Genomic DNA, 12,838 nt, shown 5'->3' with positions numbered 1-12,838 from the left:
ACTGATGTTTGAAGTATGCCAAAAGGCAGAAGGTGGTACTCCAGTGAGGAAGAAACATCCACATATTCAACTGAAAAATTTCTTCTCACTGATGATGGAGGTGAGACAACAGGGAAAGTGTAAGGTGCCATATCTGATACAATGTCACCTGGATAAAAATTCCAGGAAGGAGGAAACAGAGAAATATGCCAGTGTAATAAGCTGACAAGCTCAATATGTAAGAACATTAAAAAGGTCACATAATGTGAAAAGGTTCAAGGCAATGTAAAGGTAAGATCAGGAACAACAGGAGGCCATGTGGGCAGCATATCAACAAAGAGTAGGACACAGAAGTCCATCTAAATGGAACTTAGAAAAGGTAGGAAATGTAAAGAAGGGAAATGAAGAAGTTTGGAGCAAGAAAGGTCAATTCAGATAAAGAAGAACACACTGAAGGCAAATATATCTGGCCAACAACACCCACTGGCTAAAAGGAGTCAGAAATAAGTCTTAAGGAGTAGGTGATTCATAAAACAGGAAATCAAAGATTCAAATGGAAGGAGTGTGAGAGACTGAGAAACAATTTTGACATTCAAATTCAGAAAAGCTGCCTGAAGGAGAGATCAATGAATCTGGTAGATATACAATAAAAGGGACATGGTAAGAGAGGAAAACACAACGTGGTACCTGGAAAAACGGAAAGTGCTGAATAAGGCTGTTTGATAACCTGCTATTGGAAGAGACAGAAGTCCCATGATTCAACAGCCAGATATGAAAATCCATAAGGAAATGAACAGTAGGTTAAGAAGAGAAAATCCCATGGAGTAAAAACCAATGATGGGTTGATAAACTGGGAGGAAGGAAGTGTAAATGAAAGGGACTAAAAGGGAAGCAACACATGAGGATAATCCAGATCTCTTTGCAGAGAGTATGAAGAGCAGATGAAGGACTAGTAACCAAACTTGATGGAAAAGAGAAAAAGTGAAAGGAAGAGACAATGGAAAGGCCACTTTGAGCTGAAAAGAAAATCAAGATTGTACCAGCTAATAAAGAACAATAAAAAAGACCTGACAAAGAGTGAAATGGATAACCAAAATCACTCTCAAAAGAAGCCAGATAGGAGGTTTAGTCATAAAAGTACTGTTTAATCTTGTTCTGAGTGAGAGCATCTATCACCAGGACCTGTAGATGAGGAACTGGAGACCAGGAATAAGAGGTAACTTGATACTGAGTTAAATGACAAAAGCATCCATGAGAAAAGCAACTTACTGTTTACAAAGCTATAAGAAAAAGTAAAATTACCAGTTTGCAGTCACACTTATGTTTGAAATATGACAACAGGCTGAAGACAGTACCCAAATGAGGAAGACAATAAAAGGTGAACATGTGAGGTGTCATTCACATATTTGACCAAAGAATTTCCTCCAACAGATGATGGAGATAAAACAACAAGGAATATGTAAGGTACCATCTTTGATGCAACATCACTTGGAAAAAGCCTGTGGAAGCCCAAGTCTGGGCTAGTGATAGAACCTACTGTTCAGAAAAAGAGGGAGAGGAAATGGCTTGGAGAACTGAAAATTCCATTGAACGCAAATGTGGAGAAGGCTGGGCCTGACTGAGGTAAATATTCAAAAACACACTCAAGTGGATAATATATTGGTTAGGAATCAAGGAAGCCTTCTCTGTCTTAAGAATCCAACCTACACAAGATACTTCTATCAAGAGAAGATAAGTGTATTGAGAAGATATCCATGTAGAAGAAGCTAATAGAAGCCAGTAGTAGTAGTAGTAGTGGAAGTGCAAGTCTTTAACCTGCATAAGTTGAGCAAAAGCTTTGACCATCCTAAAACTAAAGCTTACCTGAAGGGTAAAGCATAAAACTGAAATACAATCCCAATGTGAACAAACTAAAGACAGGGTCTGGAATGAGGGAAAGAAAAATAGAAAGATGAAATATTTACCCTGGTCATCCACGGATCTGGAGAAAAAGCTCATTAAAGGGTAAGAAAAGACTCTATGGTAAAGCAGAAAAGATCCAGAAAATAGTTGAGGCAGGACAGATTGATTAGAGGACTCAGTACCCAGTTTTCTGGAGAACACAAAATGCCTGAAGTTAAATCTGGGAGAAGGGCTGCCAGGCTCTATATCATGCTGGAAGAAAAGAGTCTGAACAGCCTCAGTTAGCTGCTGACTGGTTGAAAGATCCTGATATAACAGAAGGAATACTGGAACTGGAGATAAAACAGGTAAGGAAAGCAGTCAGAGAAAAATTCCATCTGACAAAACCCACATCACGAACAAGGTGAGAATGAACTACCACCACAAGTGAACATAATCAAGAGTCATTGGTAGTCACTGTAAGTGCTGGAAGTGATAATTACAACAAGCTGAACATAACCTGATGGATCCCTGATGTAAGAAGCAAGAAATGGATAGGAGGACAAAGAACAGGAAACAGGTATGGAGGATGGTACAGGAGTAGGTTCAGACAAACAATCAATCAAAGAAGAAATTACCATGCCAATCAGCATAAATTCAAAACTCTGCACTAGCCAACTACCAAAACAATGATTAGGTGAAATCAAAAAGAGGTAGCAATGTATGTCATATGATAATTTACATACAAAGATGTAATGAACCATGTTGATTATGGGTTAGATGGCTGTTTCAATACTAGTGATGTGCAAAAATAGTTTTGCATCTAGAGGACAGCACTGAATGAGAAAAGCTATTCTGTGACAAGAGGTCAGGTACCACATTAAAAATTAAGAGGTTTAAAGAAAGATAAAGCACCTGGGTCAGATAATGTCTAATCTTTTGGTACTTGAATACTGTTCAAGTGCCAAAAGATTAGATATTAGCCAACATTACTTTTTTTTAAGAGATGTAAAAAAAATTGTCCCAGTAATTATAAACTTCTTAGTCTTACATCAGTAGTGGGAAAGGTTTTGAAAGTTTAAAATTTCATTGGATAGTAAGCATCGTTTAAGGAGAAAAATCTTGCCTTACTAATCTTTTTACATTTTTCAAAGAGGTTACTACTTATGAAGATGAAAGCACAGGTGTAGATGTGATGTATCTGGATTTCTACAAAGCATGCATCATGGTGTAACAGAAAAAGCTTGTTCAAAATGTTACTGTAGATGTGAAAGATAAGTTGAAAGGATTAATATAAATGGAGTTTAATCATACTGGATTAATGTCATGAGTGGGATATTAGGGCTCATTATTAGGACCTTTGCTCTTTATGAATTACATCAATAACATAGATACAGGAATGATTAACAAATTATTTAAATTTTCTGATGACATTAAATTTTGGATGTTCTGGTTGTAAGGTGAAGGTTACTGCTTTACCCAAGGATTTAGACTATATAGTGAGTTGGTTGAATAAGTGACAAATGACTTCTAATCATAATAAGGGCAAGGTAATGAATTATGAGTATAATATTCATTGAAATAACCTAAGCATTAAAAGAAAAACATTCTGATGTTCTGGTTCATTAGTCTCTTAAGCCATTCTGGGAATGTGTTGTTTCTAGTGGCAGGGAAAATAGGGTTTTTTGTTTGTATCCACAGAAATAGCGAATACAAGTCCAAAGATGTTACAGTGTCATTGTAAAAGTCATTGGTTAGGCTATCTATGGAGGAATATGTTCAGGGTTGACCTACTTATTTGTTGGAAAAGATGCAGAAAAGAGCTGCTAAGATTATGGAAAGATTGTCATGTACAGATTGGTTAAGATCTCTTAATTTGTTTTCTATTTAAAAAAGGAGAAGAGTTAGAGGGAACCTGATTGAGGTGTTTGAGACTGTTAAAGGAATTGATAGTGCCTTTATGTGTGGTGAATGTAGTTAATTTTAAGTGTTTAAGGGAAAACTTGATAAACATTTGAATAGTAAGGCTAGCTTTAAGGTTTGGTTTTTTTAAGGTTTTGTTTAATTTAGTAGATATGACAACTTACAAGAACCAAAATGTTATATATGTCATGTTATTTGTTATTTACATGATGGAAGATGTGTCTTTAACTTTGTACTATTGGATTTTTAAAAATCTTTGGATAATTGTACCAAACACAAGTAGAAAGCTTGTAGGTTATTATGAACAAAGTTATTTCTGTGAAATGTAAGAAGTGAATAAAGATGTGACAACAAATGCCATGTCATAATCACAAGTCAACAGATGCCTGCATCCGAAAGAAGACATAACACTAAAATAGTTTCTCACAATAGTTACAATTTCAGTCTGCTTATTAAAGAAGTGATATTGACCAATAAAAAAAGAGGAGGCCTACTACATTCATTGACCAAAAAATTGAACACTCCAACTTAACTACAACTTAGGCCACCACATGGCTTGATATGATGTGGTATTGATTCCAGTAGCATCTGGAAGGTAATCACTTTAGTCTTTGACAATTCCTTAATCAAAATTATCACCAGTATAGCTTATAGGCAGAACTGACAATAATATACTATGTCTCTTGACAACTCATTCTGAAACATCTAATATATCCTTGACGAGAAAAAGCCAGTGGACCATGCAGGCCAGGGTACAGTTGAAATCTATGTCATACTCCTAACTGATTTTACCTGTATGGCAGGTAGCATTACAATTCAGGTTGTAACCATCTACAGTTGGGTAAAAGTCTGGCATTGTATGACACACTTGGTCAGAAAAAGTGTTGAAATACCCATAAACAATGACATGACTATTTATAGGAACCAGATGCCTAGCTCTTTCCATGTATATGGACCCCACAACATTATGCCACCTCCATAACCTTGTACAGTCGAGACTATGAAAGATAAGTCAAGTTCACTGGGTTATGTCACTGCCACACATTAAACATTATCATTACCAGAACAATATGAACAGCTGACCTACTTAAAGTTTACAAGATTACCGAGTAAGGGTTACAGCATAAAGGTCTCTGATTGTTTTGTGCTATATTCTGAAGGCAACAGGATGAAAAAGGCAGGCTAGACAACAGCTAAAAGGCAAGTTTCATTTTTCAAACAAAGTGAATGACTTATGGAATTAGTTGGTAGCACTTTGTCATAGTTTAAAGAGAAATCAATAACTTCCTGACAAAAAGAATGAGTTTTAGTTTTAATATTCTCAATGATAACCACTTCTCAGAACTCTGGTGAACCAAAATATTGTCCATAACTGTAATCATTGAACAGTTGTAGTTCATTACCAACATTCTGAAAAGTATATTGCAAAAGAAGCTTTAGAAAAAATTTAAAACAGTAAAGTTCATTTGAAAAGCCAGCTCTATTCAAAAACTAATCATGAAAATACCAGTGGTTCAATCTGGTCTAGATTTAGGAAAAAAATTAAAAACAACATTAATTTTACTTTAACCAAAATTTACATCAGATCAAAGCTGAGGCCCAGAAGTTAACGACTGGCTAGGAACACCACAATATATATATTAGACCAGTTGGATGAAACACAATTGTGTCTGTAACATTACTACATTGAATTAATACTTTACACAGGTGGGATCTACAGAGATGTATAACTAATTATAAAGAGCTTTCATTTCTAGGAATACAGTTTCATGAATTTAACATACCAGTTCAAATGGTACCACAAACATGTTGTCATAACATTCTAGAATTCAGTTTATCATAAGAGTAAATATGATTAATTTAAGCTGTATTTTGTGGGTGTTTATACTAATAAAATTGTGCATTATTGTTTTAACATCCTTCATGCTGTAGGTATTGTTCAAAGTGTTCAACTCATGCCCTGTCTTTCTGTAATTCAATCACACCTTGACTTGTCAGTACCTGCACCTAATATATATTTTTAAAAAATGACACTTTACAATTTTTCTGTATACAGCTTTTTGTAGGGTTATTTTTTTACCCTATTTATAGTTTATGTATTTTTATTTCTATTTATTGTGTATGTTACTCTCTGGCATTAATTAACTAATTTTGTGTTCCAAACATTTCAAGCTCAAAAACTATTTAATTTTCAAGTATTTACAATAAGTTCAATGATATTTAATAATATCCACATATAAATACATAATATTCATAGTTAATATTATGTACTTCATCTGTCATTTCCATGGTCTTAATGAAACATAACAGTCTCTCATACTGCCAATTGTAGATCTGTGCAAATATAAGCTTCATTTAAAAATTCAGATATATGAGAATTTTTGATGCTATTAGTAATAATATGTAACCAACAGTTATACTAAATCTAAACCTTCACGTTCAACATAAGTGTACCATAAAAATTTAAAGGTGTTTACCAATACAGGGCATGTTTTGAAAAACTGTATTAAACAAGATAATGTTTAAAAATAAAACACAACAGAGTCACAATAATTCATTATTTGATAACTTTATCAGTTTTTGCAAATACTACTTAAACAAACTTAAGGCGTTTAGATTAATTTTCCTCGCTTATGTTATTCAACCTAAATTCCTCTTTTAAAAAATGGATTATAAATATAATTAAAATCGAGTTAAAGAAAGTTTAGATGCGAGAAGTGCCAAGAATATGCTACAGAGCAATGGAAATAGTAAGTTTTATAGAAAGATTTTTCAACTAAACTGCCTGTGTTGTATGGTCTTAAACAGTTAAACATTTCTACTGCTAATCGCAACACTACGATATTATCATTCTTCTGAGCTCTGTTAAAACTTAAACTACGAATTTTTGATAACTTTTTTTAACTTATCTGCTGGTTATCTATTTCAGCGTTTATACTCAAAACTAATTCTACATCATGAAGAAAGCTAAGTCAATATCTTACGATCCTATATCGTCAACTTACCTTCACGTGCTAAAAATATATATATATAACTTACAAAGATGCTCGTTGTTTCTGAAATCTAAGGCATACACTTTTTTCTTCAATAGAACTTGAAGAAAGCTTTCCCATCACACCCACCTTACCACATAATTTTGCGAATGAGGTGTAAAATATGTTTCTTCAATTACTAAACTGTCATAAAAAGTTAGCGGATTTCTTTTACAAAAATATCGTGGATTGGCATAAATAGTGAAATATTACTATATGAATCTAACATATCTACACGAATCATCCAGTGATATCAAATACTTCACAGATTCACATAACAGTGACACCGGAAGCACTGTGTCGAGATTAACTGAAACGTTTTCTTCCCAGTGCTTTCCATTAGTACTGTATGCACGTGCGGCGCGGCGCTAATCATAGCATGAAAAAAGAGGCGTTTCCTAATATCATATATTTTTTTCTTTTCTCACCAGAAGATAACAAATAAAAATCAACACACAATAACTACGGCAACAACAGTCACTCCTATATGACAAAGTCAACGCATGAAATGAATACCGTATTACATTTTTTTGCGCCTTCATCACGAACAAAATCTTTCACAAAGCTTTCATTGTTTTTAATTTAGACCTCTTATTATACGTCATGTTGCTTAGGGCAAACTATTGAGTCATTCATTTCTATTCCACGCTGAACAGAGTGGTAGTTGATACCCGACCACGGCGTTGCTTTTTGTTTGTGTAAGATATTTTGGTTTTACTGTATTTTACAAGGGCACTTACATTATACCGACAAAGGGAGTATATGACATTGAACTGAAAACCGAATATATAGTCCTCACAGAAATAGCCTTGCTTTGATGAATGAAATATAATTCAACCTGAAATTATGCTCCTACAGTACGATAACATAATGAATTTCTCAAGTTTGTACCAAACTGAGTGTTACGCTCGACAGCAAATCTCCGTGCTTTATTTTAATTAAAGTAATTAGTCACAGACGAACGTACATGTAAAATTTAAATAACATAATAATGAAGAAAGCCTTTATAATTTTGATGGTCAACCATAAGCAGAAGAATAAAATTATATTATTATCCAAATTACGATTCAATAGTGAATTTGGTATGAAACTTATGATCTTAATTTAGACCAATTTCATATTGTTATAATGCTGTACCTTCATGGATTCTTAAAATTTTCTTAATGAAAAATAATTCATAGTTCAGTCCACTTAAAAATCACAGTTCAGCTTATTTTCAACTTTAACATTTGTATTGAACAGTAGACACTTTATTACTGTATATCAAAATTCGAAGAGAGAAAAAAAATACCTTAAAAATCAACATTATCTATTACTGCATGAAAGTACTTTTAACCAGGAAAACGTTTTGCACATATTTTTATATTTCAGTAATATATAAGCCGATTTTTAGTATAGGTCTTGTACTGTTTAGCCAAAAGAAGGTTTGACGTCCAAAAATGGAATTTCGGGAATTATTTGATACGAATAAAATTTGAATTAGGTTAGAATGGGTGATTATTAATCGAGGGAGTAATTTCTGGTGGATTATTTATTATTGAATACCTTAATACGTCTGAAGTAGTGATATATTGTTTGATTTCGTTAGTTTGTTTGTTCAATGCTGTGATTGTTTGCATGGACGTCCGCAAGGGGCAAGAGGGGTCACCAGCCTCCCCTGGTAAATGAGAAACATAATTCTTTCTTTACTCATTTGGCATATGTATATTAATTTTTTATTCAATACACAGTTTAATACTACTTTGGCCCTCCCTGTAAATATTTTTGCTGACGCCCATGACGATGTCTTTAATGGAGTAATAAGAACTATCCCTACGTTCTGTAGAGTGAGAGAATTAGAAATAAAAAGTGGCATCACTGTATTAGCATCTACTGTGAACTTAGGCCTATCAGTGAACGTTAGTTAAGCTAACTTGTAGCCAAAGAAATAGAACACTTCATTAAGTGGACAGGACTTGCATTCTTCTTTTAACCAATGAGATGCGTAAATATAACATGTTTCTTCATAAATATAATTTTTTCTCAAAACATTATTTGCATATTGCGAGTATTTTTAACACAGAAAGTCAGTTAATGAAAACATTAGATTATTATCCTTCTTTATTTGTTAAAATTAGTCGATCAGACAAGATGTCACATGCAAGTTGGAAACATTTTTTAAAGTAAAATATACTGTATAGAAATACACGGTGATCTTTTCCATCGGTAAGTGAAGTAATACTTCTGAGATATAACGTCTTACGTCTTGTAGCGAGAGTGGCCATCAGACGTATTGGTAGTACCTGCACCTTTATAAGAATGGCATTGTCGCTTTTTGAATATAATATTGTTTTGTCAGCCTGGGACAAGATGACAGTATTGGTTTAATTTAAAGATACTGATTTTCTTTGAATAACTGAGAGGTCTGCTGTATGGTACCGTAAAACACAGTTTTCTTTTGTTTATATTTATGTGTTGAAAATAAAGATTGTTTCACTATGTTTTAATCTTGTGTCTAACCTCTTTCTTTGTTTCGAACTCAGTTCCAGTTATTATACAAATAGCTTATTCGATTACCTGCAGATAATTCAATGACTCCGAAAATATTTTACCAAATAATTAAAAAGAATTCGCCAAAAAGGAACAATTGAAACATTATTATTACGAACTAAAATTATTAAGTTGTTTTGTGGATTAAACTTTAAGAAAATAATTAAACAATTTTTCATTATATATAACATTTTTATGCAATAGAAACATTTACAACATAAGCAGTATATACATATTTTATTAGTTTATTTCAAAAACTAAACAGTAAATGTTCAATATATTAGATCCACCTTCTATTTGCAGTTTCTTCTCAACCTGTAGTTGGTAAATAAAATCTCAAGTGAACTAAACAAATAATTCTGATATTTAAACATCGAGGGTGGGGTTTAATTTCAAATGGATTTCTTTGGTGGAAAAATTTAAGTGCGTGAAAAGTAAACAAAACACGAATCACTCATTATACTATATACTTATAAACATTTTTGTTTAGTTACAACCAAACACTGAGAATAACAATAGAACGTGTGGATATTTATTGCGTTAGAGCTTTACAGGACAATATAAAGGAAACATACGTGACTGCTAGTATGAACTACAAACCTGCTTAAATAGTTAGGTCTAATTTTCACACTGGAGAGGATATCCTGTACAGTATCAAAGAAACATAACTTCTAAGTGATTACGTTATCCCCAGAGTTTTAACAAATCTTCAAAAGTCAAACTTTCGTATGGTCTTTTAAACGTTTTTCAGAAACATAGATTACCTCTTTCCCTATTTGAAAATGAAAATAAATGTAGAAAGAAAATAATTTTTTTATTTTTATCTATCAAAAGGTAAATAAGCCAAATTATTACATACAGGTCATGACTTACAATTAATAATAGTAAGCGTACACTGACACACATATAAATATATTTAGTTTTTTTCATCAAAACGTCTAACATAACGATGATTGTTAGTCCAAAGTACGGCGCTGCTAACCTCTGGCTTCACTTATAAAATAATCGTAGTGTTTCAGTTTATACAAGAAATCAAGTAGAAAAGGCTCTAATTGAAAATTAACTGGTTTTGTTTGTTTTGAATTTTGCGCAAAGCAACTCGAAGGCTATTTGCGCTAGCCGTCCCTAATTTAGCAGTGTAAGACTGGAAGGTAGGCAGCTAGTCATCAACACCCACCGCCAACTCTTCGGCTACTCTTTTACCAACGAATAGTGAGATTGACCGTTACATTATAACACCCCCATAACTGAGAGCGGGCATGTTCGCTGTGACAGAGATTCGAACCCTGACCCTCAGATTACGAGTAAAGCGCCCTAACCACCTCGCCATGCTGGGCCGCCGAATAAATTAATTCTGAGTCGATATTGTTGCATCTTGCTTAAGCTAACGACGCCTTTCTTGGCTAGCCTCACACCAGGTACAAGTTGACTCTTTCCAGCGAAGATATTTACTGTCCTCGTAGGAATAATAACGTAGGAAGTAATTCGCTGAAGTTGAACGGTTTGTAATATTCAAAATATATAAACGTTTCTGGTTCAGTTCTGTAGTTTTCTGATTAATAGACGTTAATCACAATTATAGTTTCCTAAGCCTATCGCATACTGACCGTAGCTGTCCAATACTATTCTCTTTTTTTAGGCCGTCGCTTTTAAACAAATCACATGAGTTTCTAGAACTTTCACCAAGGTTCGCTTACAAAAATGATCTCATGCGTTTTCGTAAACAAATATTGTCGCTTCTCACTTTCAAGAATTATCTGTTTGTTTAGAATTTCGCACAAAGCTACTCGAGGGCTATCTGCGCTAACCATCCCTAATTTAGCAGTGTAAGACTAGAGGGAAGATAGCTAGTCATCACCTCCTATCGCCAACTCTTGGGCTACTCTTTTACCAACGAATAGTGGGATTGACAGTCACATTATAACGCCCCCGCGACTGAAAGGGCGAGCATGTTTGGTGCGACCCTCGGATTATGAGTCGAACGCCTTAACACGCTTGGCCATGCCGGGCCCAAGAATTATCTTCAAGTTTCGAGAACAGGTGCGACTTGTGCAATACACAGTCAAGAATATATGTCACATGCAAAAAATTAAATAAATAAATGTACACGATAAATTCGTTACAAAACAAAAAATATTTGATTATGTGAAATTCAGTTTAAAATATATTCGACTCCTTAACATGTTTAATTCGTAATTATAAAGACAAATAAACAAAGATTGGTGGTGACACAGACGACGCGACATCTTCGCTTCATTAGTGGAGTGAAGCAAATAACTTTACACTATGGAAAGTTCACTGCCTACAAGGATACATTTACTTCCTCTAAACACCACCTCACCACTAACCTGGAGTTCGTTATGTATGTGCAGCATAAAATATGTTATTTGTGTGACACCAACCGTAGCGATGTCACCTTGTAAATTATAACATAAACAAACACTAACCGTTTGCCTTGAGGAGATTTTTTTTTTACTTTATAGTGCTCCTGAATATACCGGAAATATACTACTATGTAAAACAGGGTCAGTGACCTGTGTTGAATAAAACAATAAAATATGATTTATTAAACTAGTGAAAACTCACTGTTTTTTGCTAAGAGCAAAGCTGCACAACGCTCTGCTTGCAGTGGGTTTGAAACTCGACTTTTAACGTGTAAGCCCTCAGACTTAACGCTGAGCCATCGGATAGGTGTGAAAACTAAAATAAATTTTATGTGATTCTAAATAAAATAGAAAACAGTAAGTTACTTTGAAATATATTTTCCACCAACAACAAAAGTAAGTGTGTAGAATTTCGGTTTCTGTTGATTTATTTCACCAAGTTACTCAGAGTGAATTAAATTAGATAAATATAAGGGAACAATCGTATTGGTTTGTTTTTCATATAGCATAGTTAGAAAATGGATAAAGAAGGACACATTGATGCAACGTTTATTAATTACAAACCAATGGTAGAGTCTCTTAACCAATAGCATTTAGTTTAATGAAAGTTATTTGACAGACCAGACTGGTGGATTTTGATGTTTATTATTATTAAACTATATAGCAAGAGACTCATCTTTAAAATAAACTACTTAACGATTTCTGAAAGATTAACACGTCAGAATGCAAAACCTGCTAAATGAGTTTGTAAAAATCAGGACTGAAAGGAACTTTACACATAGTTTTATATTTATAACGAAATTTATCCATATATGTGATGAGGAAGCTACAAAACATTAAACACAAATGTTTTTAAAATTTCCCTTTCTTGCTACTTTTGCTGAACAAATACTCACCAGGAAGTTGACGTCAGGGTCATAAAACTGTGACTTAGCTTACCATCTGATGAGACACTTACACGTTCCTAGAAGAATGACTTTCTATTTAAATATTTAATGTCTATGTCATCTGTCGGTCATTTAGATGATTTTATTATCGTAAATTTTTAGGTTTAAAAATTACAACGAAAACCTGCCATGTAAAATTATTTTTTTTAAATTACATTTATGA

General features: G+C 33.6%; 1 protein-coding gene across 2 annotated transcripts in view; it reads right to left on the bottom strand.

The window, feature by feature from the left end:
• Window positions 1-7,512, bottom strand: part of LOC143230027 (CYFIP-related Rac1 interactor B-like) — a 68,205-nt gene extending 60,693 nt beyond the window's left edge. The window contains exon 1 of one of the 2 annotated variants that reach the window (XM_076462976.1): window positions 6,823-7,512. The gene's annotated coding sequence lies outside the window, so the exon portion shown is untranslated. Of the gene's footprint in view, window positions 1-6,788 lie in introns of both variants that reach the window. The other variant, XM_076462975.1, reaches the window with a different exon arrangement.
• Window positions 7,513-12,838: the final 5,326 nt, after the last annotated feature.

This window comes from Tachypleus tridentatus, chromosome 10, assembly GCF_004210375.1.
Source record: "Tachypleus tridentatus isolate NWPU-2018 chromosome 10, ASM421037v1, whole genome shotgun sequence".
NCBI lineage: Eukaryota > Metazoa > Arthropoda > Merostomata > Xiphosura > Limulidae > Tachypleus > Tachypleus tridentatus.
This window is presented reverse-complemented; position numbering and strand designations above follow the sequence as displayed.